This window comes from Stegodyphus dumicola, chromosome X2 (genome assembly GCF_044657685.1).
Source record: "Stegodyphus dumicola isolate Sdum_Otavi_A_Nest chromosome X2, ASM4465768v1".
NCBI lineage: Eukaryota > Metazoa > Arthropoda > Arachnida > Araneae > Eresidae > Stegodyphus > Stegodyphus dumicola.
Window position 1 is genome coordinate 96,408,849 of NC_140781.1, and position 25,350 is coordinate 96,434,198.

The window sequence follows — 25,350 nt, forward strand, 5'->3', positions numbered from 1 at the left end:
TCAATCAAGAATAATACAAAGTTATAAACAAAAAAAGTACTCCAAAATTGCTTTAAAGATCTTTATATGTTTCAGAACCATACACAGTTTGCACTCCCTATGCTCCTAAAGAATTAATGTGCACAGGAACAAACAGAATATATCGGAAAATTGTTTTGATAGTAAATGATACAGTTTTCTCTTAATGCCTATTATAGTATTTTAAATTCTTCATTGCGAATATGCTCCCTCTCTCCCCTCAATCACTAATACCTTGACAGAATGAGTAATAAATAAATAAGAAAAAAAATTCAGTTTATCATTCGCCTTCTTGCCTCCCAGTACCACTCGACCAAGGTAGCCCACGAAGAGCTTTGCTGTAAGAAATATTGTCATTCCACAGAATCCACTAAGATTTCAGAAAGACACCAGTTTTAGAGTAGTGTCCAGCTAAACAGTCATGCTGAGTGAAAAGTCCAACAATTGTGGCTGCCTTATGCCTGGGCCATTCAGGTATGTGTATTTATGTTAGGTATATCAACAAAGTTTGAATAGCAATCTTTCAAATAATGTGCATTGTGTTTGTCCAGTAGATAGTCGAAGGGAAAACTGAGTTTTTTTTTTAAAGCATGCTTATGCTTTCTGGTTTCCTTTACTATATGATATACTCTGCAAAGAAGTACATGTAGGAAACTTTGTCATTTGATTTAAATCGACATAAACAAGGGTCTCAGATAATGTTTTTATTCTCATCGCAAATTTATTGCTCAAATAGACCGTGCTTGATCATCATGGACCCTCGTCGCTAAATTTTTCATGCCTATTTTAGTTGGAGGGTAACATTTAGTATAAGTAAGAAATTTTCTGGCCGTTTATCTTCCAAAAAATATTTTGTTTGTTTATGCATTAATTTATGAGATTTGAGTAGTTAATGCTGTAATATTTAATTAATCTGGAAAAAAGCATTTCCTGTCTATTCTAAGAAAGAAATCTCAAATTTGTTTTTCTCGCAGTTTTTCGAAATGCAACAGATCATCACTGATTCTTGTGCCTATTTTCTTTTCATTCGTTTATAGGTCTTTGTAATGCAAGTGTCAATGAAAGCTGTATGTATTGTTGATGGTTTTAAAGTAGTGCTCTTCTGAGTGGTCAGACGCAGGGACTCTACTTGTCAAAATATAATTCAGAAAGAAAATTACGTTACTCACTCATAGTGGTTGAATGGCGTTGAGTAACTAAAAAATATAAAGATGCTTTTAGTCTTTTTTGCAATGAGAAACACCACAGTGACTATGTTTCCAGAGACATGCGATACATGCCAAATTAAAACACAAATTTAGTCAAAGCCACAACTTTGTGCTTGGCATGGATTTTAATTAAAGCTCTATCAATTCTGAGGGTGAACAGGTACATGCCAAAGTAAAGCGTAAGATAAGTCAAAGTCCCTCTTCATTATCAGCATAATAAATAGAAACTAGAATTAATAAATGTAATGTAATTTATGTAGTTTCAGATTTTAAGTATTAACTTCAAAATCATTACATAATTAGGTCAATCAAGAATAATACAAAGTAATAAACAAAAAAAGTACTCCAAAATTGCTTTAAAGATCTTTATATGTTTCAGAACCATACACAGTTTGCACTCCCTATGCTCCTAAAGAATTAATGTGCACAGGAACAAACAGAATATATCGGAAAATTGTTTTGATAGTAAATGATACAGTTTTCTCTTAATGACTATTATAGTATTTTAAATTCTTCATTGCGAATATGCTCCCTCTCTCCCCTCAATCACTAATACCTTGACAGAATGAGTAATAAATAAATAAGAAAAAAAATTCAGTTTATCATTCGCCTTCTTGCCTCCCAGTACCACTCGACCAAGGTAGCCCACGAAGAGCTTTGCTGTAAGAAATATTGTCATTCCACAGAATCCACTAAGATTTCAGAAAGACACCAGTTTTAGAGTGGTGTCCGGCTAAACAGTCATGCTGAGTGAAAAGTCCAACAATTGTGGCTGCCTTATGCCGGGGTCATTCAGGTATGTTTATTAATGTTAGGCATATCAACAAAGTTTGAATAGCAATCTTTCAAATAATGTGCATTGTGTTTGTCCAGTAGATAGTCGAAGGGAAAACTGAGTTTTTTTTTAAAGCATGCTTATGCTTTCTGGTTTTCTTTACTATATGATATACTCTGCAAAGAAGTACATGTAGGAAACTTTGTCATTTGATTTAAATCGACATAAACAAGGGTCTCAGATAATGTTTTTATTCTCATCGCAAATTTATTGCTCAAATAGACCGTGCTTGATCATCATGGACCCTCGTCGCTAAATTTTTCATGCCTATTTTAGTTGGAGGGTAACATTTAGTATAAGTAAGAAATTTTCTGGCCGTTTATCTTCCAAATAATATTTTGTTTGTTTATGCATTAATTTATGAGATTTGAGTAGTTAATGCTGTAATATTTAATTAAACTGGAAAAAAGCATTTCCTTCTATTCTAAGAAAGAAATCTCAAATTTGTTTTTCTCGCAGTTTTTCGAAATGCAACAGATCATCACTGATTCTTGTGCCTATTTTCTTTTCATTCGTTTATAGGTCTTTGTAATGCAAGTGTCAATGAAAGCTGTATGTATTGTTGATGGTTTTAAAGTAGTGGTCTTCTGAGTGGTCAGACGCAGGGACTCTACTTGTCAAAATATAATTCAGAAAGAAAATTACGTTACTCACTCATAGTGGTTGAATGGCGTTGAGTAACTAAAAAATATAAAGATGCTTTTAGTCTTTTTTGCAATGAGAAACACCACAGTGACTATGTTTCCAGAGACATGCGATACATGCCAAATTAAAACACAAATTTAGTCAAAGCCACAACTTTGTGCTTGGCATGGATTTTAATTAAAGCTCTATCAATTCTGAGGGTGAACAGGTACATGCCAAAGTAAAGCGTAAGATAAGTCAAAGTCCCTCTTCATTATCAGCATAATAAATAGAAACTAGAATTAATAAATGTAATGTAATTTATGTAGTTTCAGATTTTAAGTATTAACTTCAAAATCATTACATAATTAGGTCAATCAAGAATAATACAAAGTAATAAACAAAAAAAGTACTCCAAAATTGCTTTAAAGATCTTTATATGTTTCAGAACCATACACAGTTTGCACTCCCTATGCTCCTAAAGAATTAATGTGCACAGGAACAAACAGAATATATCGGAAAATTGGTTTGATAGTAAATGATAGTTTTCTCTTAATGACTATTATAGTATTTTAAATTCTTCATTGCGAATATGCTCCCTCTCTCCCCTCAATCACTAATACCTTGACAGAATGAGTAATAAATAAATAAGAAAAAAAATTCAGTTTATCATTTGCCTTCTTGCCTCCCAGTACCACTCGACCAAGGTAGCCCACGAAGAGCTTTGCTGTAAGAAATATTGTCATTCCACAGAATCCACTAAGATTTCAGAAAGACACCAGTTTTAGAGTGGTGTCCGGCTAAACAGTTATGCTGAGTGAAAAGTCCAACAATTGTGGCTGCCTTATGCCGGGGTCATTCAGGTATGTTTATTAATGTTAGGCATATCAACAAAGTTTGAATAGCAATCTTTCAAATAATGTGCATTGTGTTTGTCCAGTAGATAGTCGAAGGGAAAACTGAGTTTTTTTTTAAAGCATGCTTATGCTTTCTGGTTTCCTTTACTATATGATATACTCTGCAAAGAAGTTCATGTAGGAAACTTTGTCATTTGATTTAAATCGACATAAACAAGGGTCTCAGATAATGTTTTTATTCTCATCGCAAATTTATTGCTCAAATAGACCGTGCTTGATCATCATGGACCCTCGTCGCTAAATTTTTCATGCCTATTTTAGTTGGAGGGTAACATTTAGTATAAGTAAGAAATTTTCTGGCCGTTTATCTTCCAAAAAATATTTTGTTTGTTTATGCATTAATTTATGAGATTTGAGTAGTTAATGCTGTAATATTTAATTAATCTGGAAAAAAGCATTTCCTGTCTATTCTAAGAAAGAAATCTCAAATTTGTTTTTCTCGCAGTTTTTCGAAATGCAACAGATCATCACTGATTCTTGTGCCTATTTTCTTTTCATTCGTTTATAGGTCTTTGTAATGCAAGTGTCAATGAAAGCTGTATGTATTGTTGATGGTTTTAAAGTAGTGGTCTTCTGAGTGGTCAGACGCAGGGACTCTACTTGTCAAAATATAATTCAGAAAGAAAATTACGTTACTCACTCATAGTGGTTGAATGGCGTTGAGTAACTAAAAAATATAAAGATGCTTTTAGTCTTTTTTGCAATGAGAAACACCACAGTGACTATGTTTCCAGAGACATGCGATACATGCCAAATTAAAACACAAATTTAGTCAAAGCCACAACTTTGTGCTTGGCATGGATTTTAATTAAAGCTCTATCAATTCTGAGGGTGAACAGGTACATGCCAAAGTAAAGCGTAAGATAAGTCAAAGTCCCTCTTCATTATCAGCATAATAAATAGAAACTAGAATTAATAAATGTAATGTAATTTATGTAGTTTCAGATTTTAAGTATTAACTTCAAAATCATTACATAATTAGGTCAATCAAGAATAATACAAAGTAATAAACAAAAAAAGTACTCCAAAATTGCTTTAAAGATCTTTATATGTTTCAGAACCATACACAGTTTGCACTCCCTATGCTCCTAAAGAATTAATGTGCACAGGAACAAACAGAATATATCGGAAAATTGTTTTGATAGTAAATGATACAGTTTTCTCTTAATGACTATTATAGTATTTTAAATTCTTCATTGCGAATATGCTCCCTCTCTCCCCTCAATCACTAATACCTTGACAGAATGAGTAATAAATAAATAAGAAAAAAAATTCAGTTTATCATTCGCCTTCTTGCCTCCCAGTACCACTCGACCAAGGTAGCCCACGAAGAGCTTTGCTGTAAGAAATATTGTCATTCCACAGAATCCACTAAGATTTCAGAAAGACACCAGTTTTAGAGTGGTGTCCGGCTAAACAGTTATGCTGAGTGAAAAGTCCAACAATTGTGGCTGCCTTATGCCGGGGTCATTCAGGTATGTTTATTAATGTTAGGCATATCAACAAAGTTTGAATAGCAATCTTTCAAATAATGTGCATTGTGTTTGTCCAGTAGATAGTCGAAGGGAAAACTGAGTTTTTTTTTAAAGCATGCTTATGCTTTCTGGTTTCCTTTACTATATGATATACTCTGCAAAGAAGTACATGTAGGAAACTTTGTCATTTGATTTAAATCGACATAAACAAGGGTCTCAGATAATGTTTTTATTCTCATCGCAAATTTATTGCTCAAATAGACCGTGCTTGATCATCATGGACCCTCGTCGCTAAATTTTTCATGCCTATTTTAGTTGGAGGGTAACATTTAGTATAAGTAAGAAATTTTCTGGCCGTTTATCTTCCAAAAAATATTTTGTTTGTTTATGCATTAATTTATGAGATTTGAGTAGTTAATGCTGTAATATTTAATTAATCTGGAAAAAAGCATTTCCTGTCTATTCTAAGAAAGAAATCTCAAATTTGTTTTTCTCGCAGTTTTTCGAAATGCAACAGATCATCACTGATTCTTGTGCCTATTTTCTTTTCATTCGTTTATAGGTCTTTGTAATGCAAGTGTCAATGAAAGCTGTATGTATTGTTGATGGTTTTAAAGTAATGGTCTTCTGAGTGGTCAGACGCAGGGACTCTACTTGTCAAAATATAATTCAGAAAGAAAATTACGTTACTCACTCATAGTGGTTGAATGGCGTTGAGTAACTAAAAAATATAAAGATGCTTTTAGTCTTTTTTGCAATGAGAAACACCACAGTGACTATGTTTCCAGAGACATGCGATACATGCCAAATTAAAACACAAATTTAGTCAAAGCCACAATTTTGTGCTTGGCATGGATTTTAATTAAAGCTCTATCAATTCTGAGGGTGAACAGGTACATGCCAAAGTAAAGCGTAAGATAAGTCAAAGTCCCTCTTCATTATCAGCATAATAAATAGAAACTAGAATTAATAAATGTAATGTAATTTATGTAGTTTCAGATTTTAAGTATTAACTTCAAAATCATTACATAATTAGGTCAATCAAGAATAATACAAAGTAATAAACAAAAAAAGTACTCCAAAATTGCTTTAAAGATCTTTATATGTTTCAGAACCATACACAGTTTGCACTCCCTATGCTCCTAAAGAATTAATGTGCACAGGAACAAACAGAATATATCGGAAAATTGTTTTGATAGTAAATGATACAGTTTTCTCTTAATGACTATTATAGTATTTTAAATTCTTCATTGCGAATATGCTCCCTCTCTCCCCTCAATCACTAATACCTTGACAGAATGAGTAATAAATAAATAAGAAAAAAAATTCAGTTTATCATTCGCCTTCTTGCCTCCCAGTACCACTCGACCAAGGTAGCCCACGAAGAGCTTTGCTGTAAGAAATATTGTCATTCCACAGAATCCACTAAGATTTCAGAAAGACACCAGTTTTAGAGTGGTGTCCGGCTAAACAGTTATGCTGAGTGAAAAGTCCAACAATTGTGGCTGCCTTATGCTGGGGTCATTCAGGTATGTTTATTAATGTTAGGCATATCAACAAAGTTTGAATAGCAATCTTTCAAATAATGTGCATTGTGTTTGTCCAGTAGATAGTCGAAGGGAAAACTGAGTTTTTTTTTAAAGCATGCTTATGCTTTCTGGTTTCCTTTACTATATGATATACTCTGCAAAGAAGTACATGTAGGAAACTTTGTCATTTGATTTAAATCGACATAAACAAGGGTCTCAGATAATGTTTTTATTCTCATCGCAAATTTATTGTTCAAATAGAGCGTGCTTGATCATCATGGACCCTCGTCGCTAAATTTTTCATGCCTATTTTAGTTGGAGGGTAACATTTAGTATAAGTAAGAAATTTTCTGGCCGTTTATCTTCCAAAAAATATTTTGTTTGTTTATGCATTAATTTATGAGATTTGAGTAGTTAATGCTGTAATATTTAATTAAACTGGAAAAAAGCATTTCCTGTCTATTCTAAGAAAGAAATCTCAAATTTGTTTTTCTCGCAGTTTTTCGAAATGCAACAGATCATCACTGATTCTTGTGCCTATTTTCTTTTCATTCGTTTATAGGTCTTTGTAATGCAAGTGTCAATGAAAGCTGTATGTATTGTTGATGGTTTTAAAGTAGTGGTCAGACGCAGGGATATAAAGATGCTTTTAGTCTTTTTTGCAATGAGAAACACCACAGTGACTATGTTTCCAGAGACATGCGATACATGCCAAATTAAAACACAAATTTAGTCAAAGCCACAACTTTGTGCTTGGCATGGACTTTAATTAAAGCTCTATCAATTCTGAGGGTGAACAGGTACATGCCAAAGTAAAGCGTAAGATAAGTCAAAGTCCCTCTTCATTATCAGCATATTAAATAGAAACTAGAATTAATAAATGTAATGTAATTTATGTAGTTTCAGATTTTAAGTATTAACTTCAAAATCATTACATAATTAGGTCAATGAAGAATAATACAAAGTAATAAACAAAAAAAGTACTCCAAAATTGCTTTAAAGATCTTTATATGTTTCAGAACCATACACAGTTTGCACTCCCTATGCTCCTAAAGAATTAATGTGCACAGGAACAAACAGAATATATCGGAAAATTGTTTTGATAGTAAATGATACAGTTTTCTCTTAATGACTATTATAATATTTTAAATTCTTCATTGCGAATATGCTCCCTCTCTCCCCTCCAATCACTAATACCTTGACAGAATGAGTAATAAATAAATAAGAAAAAAAATTCAGTTTATCATTCGCCTTCTTGCCTCCCAGTACCACTCGACCAAGGTAGCCCACGAAGAGCTTTGCTGTAAGAAATATTGTCATTCCACAGAATCCACTAAGATTTCAGAAAGACACCAGTTTTAGAGTGGTGTCCGGCTAAACAGTTATGCTGAGTGAAAAGTCCAACAATTGTGGCTGCCTTATGCCGGGGTCATTCAGGTATGTTTATTAATGTTAGGCATATCAACAAAGTTTGAATAGCAATCTTTCAAATAATGTGCATTGTGTTTGTCCAGTAGATAGTCGAAGGGAAAACTGAGTTTTTTTTTAAAGCATGCTTATGCTTTCTGGTTTCCTTTACTATATGATATACTCTGCAAAGAAGTACATGTAGGAAACTTTGTCATTTGATTTAAATCGACATAAACAAGGGTCTCAGATAATGTTTTTATTCTCATCGCAAATTTATTGCTCAAATAGACCGTGCTTGATCATCATGGACCCTCGTCGCTAAATTTTTCATGCCTATTTTAGTTGGAGGGTAACATTTAGTATAAGTAAGAAATTTTCTGGCCGTTTATCTTCCAAATAATATTTTGTTTGTTTATGCATTAATTTATGAGATTTGAGTAGTTAATGCTGTAATATTTAATTAAACTGGAAAAAAGCATTTCCTGTCTATTCTAAGAAAGAAATCTCAAATTTGTTTTTCTCGCAGTTTTTCGAAATGCAACAGATCATCACTGATTCTTGTGCCTATTTTCTTTTCATTCGTTTATAGGTCTTTGTAATGAAAGTGTCAATGAAAGCTGTATGTATTGTTGATGGTTTTAAAGTAGTGGTCTTCTGAGTGGTCAGACGCAGGGACTCTACTTGTCAAAATATAATTCAGAAAGAAAATTACGTTACTCACTCATAGTGGTTGAATGGCGTTGAGTAACTAAAAAATATAAAGATGCTTTTAGTCTTTTTTGCAATGAGAAACACCACAGTGACTATGTTTCCAGAGACATGCGATACATGCCAAATTAAAACACAAATTTAGTCAAAGCCACAACTTTGTGCTTGGCATGGATTTTAATTAAAGCTCTATCAATTCTGAGGGTGAACAGGTACATGCCAAAGTAAAGCGTAAGATAAGTCAAAGTCCCTCTTCATTATCAGCATAATAAATAGAAACTAGAATTAATAAATGTAATGTAATTTATGTAGTTTCAGATTTTAAGTATTAACTTCAAAATCATTACATAATTAGGTCAATCAAGAATAATACAAAGTAATAAACAAAAAAAGTACTCCAAAATTGCTTTAAAGATCTTTATATGTTTCAGAACCATACACAGTTTGCACTCCCTATGCTCCTAAAGAATTAATGTGCACAGGAACAAACAGAATATATCGGAAAATTGTTTTGATAGTAAATGATACAGTTTTCTCTTAATGACTATTATAGTATTTTAAATTCTTCATTGCGAATATGCTCCCTCTCTCCCTCAATCACTAATACCTTGACAGAATGAGTAATAAATAAATAAGAAAAAAAATTCAGTTTATCATTCGCCTTCTTGCCTCCCAGTACCACTCGACCAAGGTAGCCCACGAAGAGCTTTGCTGTAAGAAATATTGTCATTCCACAGAATCCACTAAGATTTCAGAAAGACACCAGTTTTAGAGTGGTGTCCGGCTAAACAGTTATGCTGAGTGAAAAGTCCAACAATTGTGGCTGCCTTATGCCGGGGTCATTCAGGTATGTTTATTAATGTTAGGCATATCAACAAAGTTTGAATAGCAATCTTTCAAATAATGTGCATTGTGTTTGTCCAGTAGATAGTCGAAGGGAAAACTGAGTTTTTTTTTAAAGCATGCTTATGCTTTCTGGTTTCCTTTACTATATGATATACTCTGCAAAGAAGTACATGTAGGAAACTTTGTCATTTGATTTAAATCGACATAAACAAGGGTCTCAGATAATGTTTTTATTCTCATCGCAAATTTATTGCTCAAATAGACCGTGCTTGATCATCATGGACCCTCGTCGCTAAATTTTTCATGCCTATTTTAGTTGGAGGGTAACATTTAGTATAAGTAAGAAATTTTCTGGCCGTTTATCTTCCAAATAATATTTTGTTTGTTTATGCATTAATTTATGAGATTTGAGTAGTTAATGCTGTAATATTTAATTAAACTGGAAAAAAGCATTTCCTGTCTATTCTAAGAAAGAAATCTCAAATTTGTTTTTCTCGCAGTTTTTCGAAATGCAACAGATCATCACTGATTCTTGTGCCTATTTTCTTTTCATTCGTTTATAGGTCTTTGTAATGAAAGTGTCAATGAAAGCTGTATGTATTGTTGATGGTTTTAAAGTAGTGGTCTTCTGAGTGGTCAGACGCAGGGACTCTACTTGTCAAAATATAATTCAGAAAGAAAATTACGTTACTCACTCATAGTGGTTGAATGGCGTTGAGTAACTAAAAAATATAAAGATGCTTTTAGTCTTTTTTGCAATGAGAAACACCACAGTGACTATGTTTCCAGAGACATGCGATACATGCCAAATTAAAACACAAATTTAGTCAAAGCCACAACTTTGTGCTTGGCATGGATTTTAATTAAAGCTCTATCAATTCTGAGGGTGAACAGGTACATGCCAAAGTAAAGCGTAAGATAAGTCAAAGTCCCTCTTCATTATCAGCATAATAAATAGAAACTAGAATTAATAAATGTAATGTAATTTATGTAGTTTCAGATTTCAAGTATTAACTTCAAAATCATTACATAATTAGGTCAATCAAGAATAATACAAAGTAATAAACAAAAAAAGTACTCCAAAATTGCTTTAAAGATCTTTATATGTTTCAGAACCATACACAGTTTGCACTCCCTATGCTCCTAAAGAATTAATGTGCACAGGAACAAACAGAATATATCGGAAAATTGTTTTGATAGTAAATGATACAGTTTTCTCTTAATGACTATTATAGTATTTTAAATTCTTCATTGCGAATATGCTCCCTCTCTCCCCTCAATCACTAATACCTTGACAGAATGAGTAATAAATAAATAAGAAAAAAAATTCAGTTTATCATTCGCCTTCTTGCCTCCCAGTACCACTCGACCAAAGTAGCCCACGAAGAGCTTTGCTGTAAGAAATATTGTCATTCCACAGAATCCACTAAGATTTCAGAAAGACACCAGTTTTAGAGTGGTGTCCGGCTAAACAGTGATGCTGAGTGAAAAGTCCAACAATTGTGGCTGCCTTATGCCGGGGTCATTCAGGTATGTTTATTAATGTTAGGCATATCAACAAAGTTTGAATAGCAATCTTTCAAATAATGTGCATTGTGTTTGTCCAGTAGATAGTCGAAGGGAAAACTGAGTTTTTTTTTTAAAGCATGCTTATGCTTTCTGGTTTCCTTTACTATATGATATACTCTGCAAAGAAGTACATGTAGGAAACTTTGTCATTTGATTTAAATCGACATAAACAAGGGTCTCAGATAATGTTTTTATTCTCATCGCAAATTTATTGTTCAAATAGAGCGTGCTTGATCATCATGGACCCTCGTCGCTAAATTTTTCATGCCTATTTTAGTTGGAGGGTAACATTTAGTATAAGTAAGAAATTTTCTGGCCGTTTATCTTCCAAAAAATATTTTGTTTGTTTATGCATTAATTTATGAGATTTGAGTAGTTAATGCTGTAATATTTAATTAAACTGGAAAAAATCATTTCCTGTCTATTCTAAGAAAGAAATCTCAAATTTGTTTTTCTCGCAGTTTTTCGAAATGCAACAGATCATCAGTGATTCTTGTGCCTATTTTCTTTTCATTCGTTTATAGGTCTTTGTAATGCAAGTGTCAATGAAAGCTGTATGTATTGTTGATGGTTTTAAAGTAGTGGTCTTCTGAGTGGTCAGACGCAGGGACTCTACTTGTCAAAATATAATTCAGAAAGAAAATTACGTTACTCACTCATAGTGGTTGAATGGCGTTGAGTAACTAAAAAATATAAAGATGCTTTTAGTCTTTTTTGCAATGAGAAACACCACAGTGACTATGTTTCCAGAGACATGCGATACATGCCAAATTAAAACACAAATTTAGTCAAAGCCACAACTTTGTGCTTGGCATGGATTTTAATTAAAGCTCTATCAATTCTGAGGGTGAACAGGTACATGCCAAAGTAAAGCGTAAGATAAGTCAAAGTCCCTCTTCATTATCAGCATAATAAATAGAAACTAGAATTAATAAATGTAATGTAATTTATGTAGTTTCAGATTTCAAGTATTAACTTCAAAATCATTACATAATTAGGTCAATCAAGAATAATACAAAGTAATAAACAAAAAAAGTACTCCAAAATTGCTTTAAAGATCTTTATATGTTTCAGAACCATACACAGTTTGCACTCCCTATGCTCCTAAAGAATTAATGTGCACAGGAACAAACAGAATATATCGGAAAATTGTTTTGATAGTAAATGATACAGTTTTCTCTTAATGACTCTTATAGTATTTTAAATTCTTCATTGCGAATATGCTCCCTCTCTCCCCTCAATCACTAATACCTTGACAGAATGAGTAATAAATAAATAAGAAAAAAAATTCAGTTTATCATTCGCCTTCTTGCCTCCCAGTACCACTCGACCAAGGTAGCCCACGAAGAGCTTTGCTGTAAGAAATATTGTCATTCCACAGAATCCACTAAGATTTCAGAAAGACACCAGTTTTAGAGTAGTGTCCAGCTAAACAGTCATGCTGAGTGAAAAGTCCAACAATTGTGGCTGCCTTATGCCTGGGCCATTCAGGTATGTGTATTTATGTTAGGTATATCAACAAAGTTTGAATACCAATCTTTCAAATAATGTGCATTGTGTTTGTCCAGTAGATAGTCGAAGGGAAAACTGAGTTTTTTTTTTAAAGCATGCTTATGATTTCTGGTTTCCTTTACTATATGATATACTCTGCAAAGAAGTACATGTAGGAAACTTTGTCATTTGATTTAAATCGACATAAACAAGGGTCTCAGATAATGTTTTTATTCTCAATGCAAATTTATTGCTCAAGTAGACCGTGCTTGATCATCATGGACCCTCGTCGCTAAATTTTTCATGCCTATTTTAGTTGGAGGGTAACATTTAGTATAAGTAAGAAATTTTCTGGCCGTTTATCTTCCAAAAAATATTTTGTTTGTTTATGCATTAATTTATGAGATTTGAGTAGTTAATGCTGTAATATTTAATTAAACTGGAAAAAAGCATTTCCTGTCTATTCTAAGAAAGAAATCTCAAATTTGTTTTTCTCGCAGTTTTTCGAAATGCAACAGATCATCACTGATTCTTGTGCCTATTTTCTTTTCATTCTTTTATAGGTCTTTGTAATGCAAGTGTCAATGAAAGCTGTATGTATTGTTGATGGTTTTAAAGTAGTGGTCAGACGCAGGGATATAAAGATGCTTTTAGTCTTTTTTGCAATGAGAAACACCACAGTGACTATGTTTCCAGAGACTTGCGATACATGCCAAATTAAAACACAAATTTAGTCAAAGCCACAACTTTGTGCTTGGCATGGACTTTTATTAAAGCTCTATCAATTCTGAGGGTGAACAGGTACATGCCAAAGTAAAGCGTAAGATAAGTCAAAGTCCCTCTTCATTATCAGCATATTAAATAGAAACTAGAATTAATAAATGTAATGTAATTTATGTAGTTTCAGATTTTAAGTATTAACTTCAAAATCATTACATAATTAGGTCAATGAAGAATAATACAAAGTAATAAACAAAAAAAGTACTCCAAAATTGCTTTAAAGATCTTTATATGTTTCAGAACCATACACAGTTTGCACTCCCTATGCTCCTAAAGAATTAATGTGCACAGGAACAAACAGAATATATCGGAAAATTGTTTTGATAGTAAATGATACAGTTTTCTCTTAATGACTATTATAGTATTTTAAATTCTTCATTGCGAATATGCTCCCTCTCTCCCCTCAATCACTAATACCTTGACAGAATGAGTAATAAATAAATAAGAAAAAAAATTCAGTTTATCATTCGCCTTCTTGCCTCCCAGTACCACTCGACCAAGGTAGCCCACGAAGAGCTTTGCTGTAAGAAATATTGTCATTCCACAGAATCCACTAAGATTTCAGAAAGACACCAGTTTTAGAGTGGTGTCCGGCTATACAGTTATGCTGAGTGAAAAGTCCAACAATTGTGGCTGCCTTATGCCGGGGTCATTCAGGTATGTTTATTAATGTTAGGCATATCAACAAAGTTTGAATAGCAATCTTTCAAATAATGTGCATTGTGTTTGTCCAGTAGATAGTCGAAGGGAAAACTGAGTTTTTTTTTAAAGCATGCTTATGCTTTCTGGTTTCCTTTACTATATGATATACTCTGCAAAGAAGTACATGTAGGAAACTTTGTCATTTGATTTAAATCGACATAAACAAGGGTCTCAGATAATGTTTTTATTCTCATCGCAAATTTATTGCTCAAATAGACCGTGCTTGATCATCATGGACCCTCGTCGCTAAATTTTTCATGCCTATTTTAGTTGGAGGGTAACATTTAGTATAAGTAAGAAATTTTCTGGCCGTTTATCTTCCAAATAATATTTTGTTTGTTTATGCATTAATTTATGAGATTTGAGTAGTTAATGCTGTAATATTTAATTAAACTGGAAAAAAGCATTTCCTGTCTATTCTAAGAAAGAAATCTCAAATTTGTTTTTCTCGCAGTTTTTCGAAATGCAACAGATCATCACTGATTCTTGTGCCTATTTTCTTTTCATTCGTTTATAGGTCTTTGTAATGAAAGTGTCAATGAAAGCTGTATGTATTGTTGATGGTTTTAAAGTAGTGGTCTTCTGAGTGGTCAGACGCAGGGACTCTACTTGTCAAAATATAATTCAGAAAGAAAATTACGTTACTCACTCATAGTGGTTGAATGGCGTTGAGTAACTAAAAAATATAAAGATGCTTTTAGTCTTTTTTGCAATGAGAAACACCACAGTGACTATGTTTCCAGAGACATGCGATACATGCCAAATTAAAACACAAATTTAGTCAAAGCCACAACTTTGTGCTTGGCATGGATTTTAATTAAAGCTCTATCAATTCTGAGGGTGAACAGGTACATGCCAAAGTAAAGCGTAAGATAAGTCAAAGTCCCTCTTCATTATCAGCATATTAAATAGAAACTAGAATTAATAAATGTAATGTAATTTATGTAGTTTCAGATTTTAAGTATTAACTTCAAAATCATTACATAATTAGGTCAATCAAGAATAATACAAAGTTATAAACAAAAAAAGTACTCCAAAATTGCTTTAAAGATCTTTATATGTTTCAGAACCATACACAGTTTGCACTCCCTATGCTCCTAAAGAATTAATGTGCACAGGAACAAACAGAATATATCGGAAAATTGTTTTGATAGTAAATGATACAGTTTTCTCTTAATGCCTATTATAGTATTTTAAATTCTTCATTGCGAATATGCTCCCTCTCTCCCCTCAATCACTAATACCTTGACAGAATGAGTAATAAATAAATAAGAAAAAAAATTCAGTTTATCATTCGCCTTCTTGCCTCCCAGTACCACTCGACCAAGGTAGCCCACGAAGAGCTTTGCTGTAAGAAATATTGTCATTCCACAGAATCCACTAAGATTTCAGAAAGACACCAGTTTTAGAGTAGTGTCCAGCTAAACAGTCATGCTGAGTGAAAAGTCCAACAATTGTGGCTGCCTTATGCCTGGGCCATTCAGGTATGTGTATTTATGTTAGGTATATCAACAAAGTTTGAATACCAATCTTTCAAATAATGTGCATTGTGTTTGTCCAGTAGATAGTCGAAGGGAAAACTGAGTTTTTTTTTTAAAGCATGCTTATGATTTCTGGTTTCCTTTACTATATGATATACTCTGCAAAGAAGTACATGTAGGAAACTTTGTCATTTGATTTAAATCGACATAAACAAGGGTCTCAGATAATGTTTTTATTCTCAATGGAAATTTATTGCTCAAGTAGACCGTGCTTGATCATCATGGACCCTCGTCGCTAAATTTTTCATGCCTATTTTAGTTGGAGGGTAACATTTAGTATAAGTAAGAAATTTTCTGGCCGTTTATCTTCCAAATAATATTTTGTTTGTTTATGCATTAATTTATGAGATTTGAGTAGTTAATGCTGTAATATTTAATTAATCTGGAAAAAAGCATTTCCTGTCTATTCTAAGAAAGAAATCTCAAATTTGTTTTTCTCGCAGTTTTTCGAAATGCAACAGATCATCACTGATTCTTGTGCCTATTTTCTTTTCATTCGTTTATAGGTCTTTGTAATGCAAGTGTCAATGAAAGCTGTATGTATTGTTGATGGTTTTAAAGTAGTGGTCTTCTGAGTGGTCAGACGCAGGGACTCTACTTGTCAAAATATAATTCAGAAAGAAAATTACGTTACTCACTCATAGTGGTTGAATGGCGTTGAGTAACTAAAAAATATAAAGATGCTTTTAGTCTTTTTTGAAATGAGAAACACCACAGTGACTATGTTTCCAGAGACATGCGATACATGCCAAATTAAAACACAAATTTAGTCAAAGCCACAACTTTGTGCTTGGCATGGATTTTAATTAAAGCTCTATCAATTCTGAGGGTGAACAGGTACATGCCAAAGTAAGGCGTAAGATAAGTCAAAGTCCCTCTTCATTATCAGCATAATAAATAGAAACTAGAATTAATAAATGTAATGTAATTTATGTAGTTTCAGATTTTAAGTATTAACTTCAAAATCATTACATAATTAGGTCAATCAAGAATAATACAAAGTAATAAACAAAAAAAGTACTCCAAAATTGCTTTAAAGATCTTTATATGTTTCAGAACCATACACAGTTTGCACTCCCTATGCTCCTAAAGAATTAATGTGCACAGGAACAAACAGAATATATCGGAAAATTGTTTTGATAGTAAATGATACAGTTTTCTCTTAATGACTATTATAGTATTTTAAATTCTTCATTGCGAATATGCTCCCTCTCTCCCCTCAATCACTAATACCTTGACAGAATGAGTAATAAATAAATAAGAAAAAAAATTCAGTTTATCATTCGCCTTCTTGCCTCCCAGTACCACTCGACCAAAGTAGCCCACGAAGAGCTTTGCTGTAAGAAATATTGTCATTCCACAGAATCCACTAAGATTTCAGAAAGACACCAGTTTTAGAGTGGTGTCCGGCTAAACAGTTATGCTGAGTGAAAAGTCCAACAATTGTGGCTGCCTTATGCCGGGGTCATTCAGGTATGTTTATTAATGTTAGGCATATCAACAAAGTTTGAATAGCAATCTTTCAAATAATGTGCATTGTGTTTGTCCAGTAGATAGTCGAAGGGAAAACTGAGTTTTTTTTTAAAGCATGCTTATGCTTTCTGGTTTCCTTTACTATATGATATACTCTGCAAAGAAGTACATGTAGGAAACTTTGTCATTTGATTTAAATCAACATAAACAAGGGTCTCAGATAATGTTTTTATTCTCATCGCAAATTTATTGTTCAAATAGAGCGTGCTTGATCATCATGGACCCTCGTCGCTAAATTTTTCATGCCTATTTTAGTTGGAGGGTAACATTTAGTATAAGTAAGAAATTTTCTGGCCGTTTATCTTCCAAAAAATATTTTGTTTGTTTATGCATTAATTTATGAGATTTGAGTAGTTAATGCTGTAATATTTAATTAAACTGGAAAAAATCATTTCCTGTCTATTCTAAGAAAGAAATCTCAAATTTGTTTTTCTCGCAGTTTTTCGAAATGCAACAGATCATCAGTGATTCTTGTGCCTATTTTCTTTTCATTCGTTTATAGGTCTTTGTAATGCAAGTGTCAATGAAAGCTGTATGTATTGTTGATGGTTTTAAAGTAGTGGTCTTCTGAGTGGTCAGACGCAGGGACTCTACTTGTCAAAATATAATTCAGAAAGAAAATTACGTTACTCACTCATAGTGGTTGAATGGCGTTGAGTAACTAAAAAATATAAAGATGCTTTTAGTCTTTTTTGCAATGAGAAACACCACAGTGACTATGTTTCCAGAGACATGCGATACATGCCAAATTAAAACACAAATTTAGTCAAAGCCACAACTTTGTGCTTGGCATGGATTTTAATTAAAGCTCTATCAATTCTGAGGGTGAACAGGTACATGCCAAAGTAAAGCGTAAGATAAGTCAAAGTCCCTCTTCATTATCAGCATAATAAATAGAAACTAGAATTAATAAATGTAATGTAATTTATGTAGTTTCAGATTTCAAGTATTAACTTCAAAATCATTACATAATTAGGTCAATCAAGAATAATACAAAGTAATAAACAAAAAAAGTACTCCAAAATTGCTTTAAAGATCTTTATATGTTTCAGAACCATACACAGTTTGCACTCCCTATGCTCCTAAAGAATTAATGTGCACAGGAACAAACAGAATATATCGGAAAATTGTTTTGATAGTAAATCATACAGTTTTCTCTTAATGACTCTTATAGTATTTTAAATTCTTCATTGCGAATATGCTCCCTCTCTCCCCTCAATCACTAATACCTTGACAGAATGAGTAATAAATAAATAAGAAAAAAAATTCAGTTTATCATTCGCCTTCTTGCCTCCCAGTACCACTCGACCAAGGTAGCCCACGAAGAGCTTTGCTGTAAGAAATATTGTCATTCCACAGAATCCACTAAGATTTCAGAAAGACACCAGTTTTAGAGTAGTGTCCAGCTAAACAGTCATGCTGAGTGAAAAGTCCAACAATTGTGGCTGCCTTATGCCTGGGCCATTCAGGTATGTGTATTTATGTTAGGTATATCAACAAAGTTTGAATACCAATCTTTCAAATAATGTGCATTGTGCTTGTCCAGTAGATAGTCGAAGGGAAAACTGAGTTTTTTTTTTAAAGCATGCTTATGATTTCTGGTTTCCTTTACTATATGATATACTCTGCAAAGAAGTACATGTAGGAAACTTTGTCATTTGATTTAAATCGACATAAACAAGGGTCTCAGATAATGTTTTTATTCTCAATGCAAATTTATTGCTCAAGTAGACCGTGCTTGATCATCATGGACCCTCGTCGCTAAATTTTTCATGCCTATTTTAGTTGGAGGGTAACATTTAGTATAAGTAAGAAATTTTCTGGCTGTTTATCTTCCAAAAAATATTTTGTTTGTTTATGCATTAATTTATGAGATTTGAGTAGTTAATGCTGTAATATTTAATTAAACTGGAAAAAAGCATTTCCTGTCTATTCTAAGAAAGAAATCTCAAATTTGTTTTTCTCGCAGTTTTTCGAAATGCAACAGATCATCACTGATTCTTGTGCCTATTTTCTTTTCATTCTTTTATAGGTCTTTGTAATGCAAGTGTCAATGAAAGCTGTATGTATTGTTGATGGTTTTAAAGTAGTGGTCAGACGCAGGGATATAAAGATGCTTTTAGTCTTTTTTGCAATGAGAAACACCACAGTGACTATGTTTCCAGAGACTTGCGATACATGCCAAATTAAAACACAAATTTAGTCAAAGCCACAACTTTGTGCTTGGCATGGACTTTAATTAAAGCTCTATCAATTCTGAGGGTGAACAGGTACATGCCAAAGTAAAGCGTAAGATAAGTCAAAGTCCCTCTTCATTATCAGCATATTAAATAGAAACTAGAATTAATAAATGTAATGTAATTTATGTAGTTTCAGATTTTAAGTATTAACTTCAAAATCATTACATAATTAGGTCAATGAAGAATAATACAAAGTAATAAACAAAAAAAGTACTCCAAAATTGCTTTAAAGATCTTTATATGTTTCAGAACCATACACAGTTTGCACTCCCTATGCTCCTAAAGAATTAATGTGCACAGGAACAAACAGAATATATCGGAAAATTGTTTTGATAGTAAATGATACAGTTTTCTCTTAATGACTATTATAGTATTTTAAATTCTTCATTGCGAATATGCTCCCTCTCTCCCCTCAATCACTAATACCTTGACAGAATGAGTAATAAATAAATAAGAAAAAAAATTCAGTTTATCATTCGCCTTCTTGCCTCCCAGTACCACTCGACCAAGGTAGCCCACGAAGAGCTTTGCTGTAAGAAATATTGTCATTCCACAGAATCCACTAAGATTTCAGAAAGACACCAGTTTTAGAGTGGTGTCCGGCTAAACAGTTATGCTGAGTGAAAAGTCCAACAATTGTGGCTGCCTTATGCCGGGGTCATTCAGGTATGTTTATTAATGTTAGGCATATCAACAAAGTTTGAATAGCAATCTTTCAAATAATGTGCATTGTGTTTGTCCAGTAGATAGTCGAAGGGAAAACTGAGTTTTTTTTTAAAGCATGCTTATGCTTTCTGGTTTCCTTTACTATATGATATACTCTGCAAAGAAGTACATGTAGGAAACTTTGTCATTTGATTTAAATCGACATAAACAAGGGTCTCAGATAATGTTTTTATTCTCATCGCAAATTTATTGCTCAAATAGACCGTGCTTGATCATCATGGACCCTCGTCGCTAAATTTTTCATGCCTATTTTAGTTGGAGGGTAACATTTAGTATAAGTAAGAAATTTTCTGGCCGTTTATCTTCCAAATAATATTTTGTTTGTTTATGCATTAATTTATGAGATTTGAGTAGTTAATGCTGTAATATTTAATTAAACTGGAAAAAAGCATTTCCTGTCTATTCTAAGAAAGAAATCTCAAATTTGTTTTTCTCGCAGTTTTTCGAAATGCAACAGATCATCACTGATTCTTGTGCCTATTTTCTTTTCATTCGTTTATAGGTCTTTGTAATGAAAGTGTCAATGAAAGCTGTATGTATTGTTGATGGTTTTAAAGTAGTGGTCTTCTGAGTGGTCAGACGCAGGGACTCTACTTGTCAAAATATAATTCAGAAAGAAAATTATGTTACTCACTCATAGTGGTTGAATGGCGTTGAGTAACTAAAAAATATAAAGATGCTTTTAGTCTTTTTTGCAATGAGAAACACCACAGTGACTATGTTTCCAGAGACATGCGATACATGCCAAATTAAAACACAAATTTAGTCAAAGCCACAACTTTGTGCTTGGCATGGATTTTAATTAAAGCTCTATCAATTCTGAGGGTGAACAGGTACATGCCAAAGTAAAGCGTAAGATAAGTCAAAGTCCCTCTTCATTATCAGCATAATAAATAGAAACTAGAATTAATAAATGTAATGTAATTTATGTAGTTTCAGATTTCAAGTATTAACTTCAAAATCATTACATAATTAGGTCAATCAAGAATAATACAAAGTAATAAACAAAAAAAGTACTCCAAAATTGCTTTAAAGATCTTTATATGTTTCAGAACCATACACAGTTTGCACTCCCTATGCTCCTAAAGAATTAATGTGCACAGGAACAAACAGAATATATCGGAAAATTGTTTTGATAGTAAATGATACAGTTTTCTCTTAATGACTCTTATAGTATTTTAAATTCTTCATTGCGAATATGCTCCCTCTCTCCCCTCAATCACTAATACCTTGACAGAATGAGTAATAAATAAATAAGAAAAAAAATTCAGTTTATCATTCGCCTTCTTGCCTCCCAGTACCACTCGACCAAGGTAGCCCACGAAGAGCTTTGCTGTAAGAAATATTGTCATTCCACAGAATCCACTAAGATTTCAGAAAGACACCAGTTTTAGAGTAGTGTCCAGCTAAACAGTCATGCTGAGTGAAAAGTCCAACAATTGTGGCTGCCTTATGCCTGGGCCATTCAGGTATGTGTATTTATGTTAGGTATATCAACAAAGTTTGAATACCAATCTTTCAAATAATGTGCATTGTGTTTGTCCAGTAGATAGTCGAAGGGAAAACTGAGTTTTTTTTTTAAAGCATGCTTATGATTTCTGGTTTCCTTTACTATATGATATACTCTGCAAAGAAGTACATGTAGGAAACTTTGTCATTTGATTTAAATCGACATAAACAAGGGTCTCAGATAATGTTTTTATTCTCAATGCAAATTTATTGCTCAAGTAGACCGTGCTTGATCATCATGGACCCTCGTCGCTAAATTTTTCATGCCTATTTTAGTTGGAGGGTAACATTTAGTATAAGTAAGAAATTTTCTGGCCGTTTATCTTCCAAAAAATATTTTGTTTGTTTATGCATTAATTTATGAGATTTGAGTAGTTAATGCTGTAATATTTAATTAAACTGGAAAAAAGCATTTCCTGTCTATTCTAAGAAAGAAATCTCAAATTTGTTTTTCTCGCAGTTTTTCGAAATGCAACAGATCATCACTGATTCTTGTGCCTATTTTCTTTTCATTCGTTTATAGGTCTTTGTAATGCAAGTGTCAATGAAAGCTGTATGTATTGTTGATGGTTTTAAAGTAGTGGTCAGACGCAGGGATATAAAGATGCTTTTAGTCTTTTTTGCAATGAGAAACACCACAGTGACTATGTTTCCAGAGACATGCGATACATGCCAAATTAAAACACAAATTTAGTCAAAGCCACAACTTTGTGCTTGGCATGGACTTTAATTAAAGCTCTATCAATTCTGAGGGTGAACAGGTACATGCCAAAGTAAAGCGTAAGATAAGTCAAAGTCCCTCTTCATTATCAGCATATTAAATAGAAACTAGAATTAATAAATGTAATGTAATTTATGTAGTTTCAGATTTTAAGTATTAACTTCAAAATCATTACATAATTAGGTCAATGAAGAATAATACAAAGTAATAAACAAAAAAAGTACTCCAAAATTGCTTTAAAGATCTTTATATGTTTCAGAACCATACACAGTTTGCACTCCCTATGCTCCTAAAGAATTAATGTGCACAGGAACAAACAGAATATATCGGAAAATTGTTTTGATAGTAAATGATACAGTTTTCTCTTAATGACTATTATAGTATTTTAAATTCTTCATTGCGAATATGCTCCCTCTCTCCCCTCAATCACTAATACCTTGACAGAATGAGTAATAAATAAATAAGAAAAAAAATTCAGTTTATCATTCGCCTTCTTGCCTCCCAGTACCACTCGACCAAGGTAGCCCACGAAGAGCTTTGCTGTAAGAAATATTGTCATTCCACAGAATCCACTAAGATTTCAGAAAGACACCAGTTTTAGAGTGGTGTCCGGCTAAACAGTTATGCTGAGTGAAAAGTCCAACAATTGTGGCTGCCTTATGCCGGGGTCATTCAGGTATGTTTATTAATGTTAGGCATATCAACAAAGTTTGAATAGCAATCTTTCAAATAATGTGCATTGTGTTTGTCCAGTAGATAGTCGAAGGGAAAACTGAGTTTTTTTTTAAAGCATGCTTATGCTTTCTGGTTTCCTTTACTATATGATATACTCTGTAAAGAAGTACATGTAGGAAACTTTGTCATTTGATTTAAATCGACATAAACAAGGGTCTCAGATAATGTTTTTATTCTCATCGCAAATTTATTGCTCAAATAGACCGTGCTTGATCATCATGGACCCTCGTCGCTAAATTTTTCATGCCTATTTTAGTTGGAGGGTAACATTTAGTATAAGTAAGAAATTTTCTGGCCGTTTATCTTCCAAATAATATTTTGTTTGTTTATGCATTAATTTATGAGATTTGAGTAGTTAATGCTGTAATATTTAATTAAACTGGAAAAAAGCATTTCCTGTCTATTCTAAGAAAGAAATCTCAAATTTGTTTTTCTCGCAGTTTTTCGAAATGCAACAGATCATCACTGATTCTTGTGCCTATTTTCTTTTCATTCGTTTATAGGTCTTTGTAATGAAAGTGTCAATGAAAGCTGTATGTATTGTTGATGGTTTTAAAGTAGTGGTCTTCTGAGTGGTCAGACGCAGGGACTCTACTTGTCAAAATATAATTCAGAAAGAAAATTACGTTACTCACTCATAGTGGTTGAATGGCGTTGAGTAACTAAAAAATATAAAGATGCTTTTAGTCTTTTTTGCAATGAGAAACACCACAGTGACTATGTTTCCAGAGACATGCGATACATGCCAAATTAAAACACAAATTTAGTCAAAGCCACAACTTTGTGCTTGGCATGGATTTTAATTAAAGCTCTATCAATTCTGAGGGTGAACAGGTACATGCCAAAGTAAAGCGTAAGATAAGTCAAAGTCCCTCTTCATTATCAGCATAATAAATAGAAACTAGAATTAATAAATGTAATGTAATTTATGTAGTTTCAGATTTCAAGTATTAACTTCAAAATCATTACATAATTAGGTCAATCAAGAATAATACAAAGTAATAAACAAAAAAAGTACTCCAAAATTGCTTTAAAGATCTTTATATGTTTCAGAACCATACACAGTTTGCACTCCCTATGCTCCTAAAGAATTAATGTGCACAGGAACAAACAGAATATATCGGAAAATTGTTTTGATAGTAAATGATACAGTTTTCTCTTAATGACTCTTATAGTATTTTAAATTCTTCATTGCGAATATGCTCCCTCTCTCCCCTCAATCACTAATACCTTGACAGAATGAGTAATAAATAAATAAGAAAAAAAATTCAGTTTATCATTCGCCTTCTTGCCTCCCAGTACCACTCGACCAAGGTAGCCCACGAAGAGCTTTGCTGTAAGAAATATTGTCATTCCACAGAATCCACTAAGATTTCAGAAAGACACCAGTTTTAGAGTAGTGTCCAGCTAAACAGTCATGCTGAGTGAAAAGTCCAACAATTGTGGCTGCCTTATGCCTGGGCCATTCAGGTATGTGTATTTATGTTAGGTATATCAACAAAGTTTGAATACCAATCTTTCAAATAATGTGCATTGTGTTTGTCCAGTAGATAGTCGAAGGGAAAACTGAGTTTTTTTTTTAAAGCATGCTTATGATTTCTGGTTTCCTTTACTATATGATATACTCTGCAAAGAAGTACATGTAGGAAACTTTGTCATTTGATTTAAATCGACATAAACAAGGGTCTCAGATAATGTTTTTATTCTCATCGCAAATTTATTGCTCAAATAGACCGTGCTTGATCATCATGGACCCTCGTCGCTAAATTTTTCATGCCTATTTTAGTTGGAGGGTAACATTTAGTATAAGTAAGAAATTTTCTGGCCGTTTATCTTCCAAAAAATATTTTGTTTGTTTATGCATTAATTTATGAGATTTGAGTAGTTAATGCTGTAATATTTAATTAAACTGGAAAAAATCATTTCCTGTCTATTCTAAGAAAGAAATCTCAAATTTGTTTTTCTCGCAGTTTTTCGAAATGCAACAGATCATCAGTGATTCTTGTGCCTATTTTCTTTTCATTCGTTTATAGGTCTTTGTAATGCAAGTGTCAATGAAAGCTGTATGTATTGTTGATGGTTTTAAAGTAGTGGTCTTCTGAGTGGTCAGACGCAGGGACTCTACTTGTCAAAATATAATTCAGAAAGAAAATTACGTTACTCACTCATAGTGGTTGAATGGCGTTGAGTAACTAAAAAATATAAAGATGCTTTTAGTCTTTTTTGCAATGAG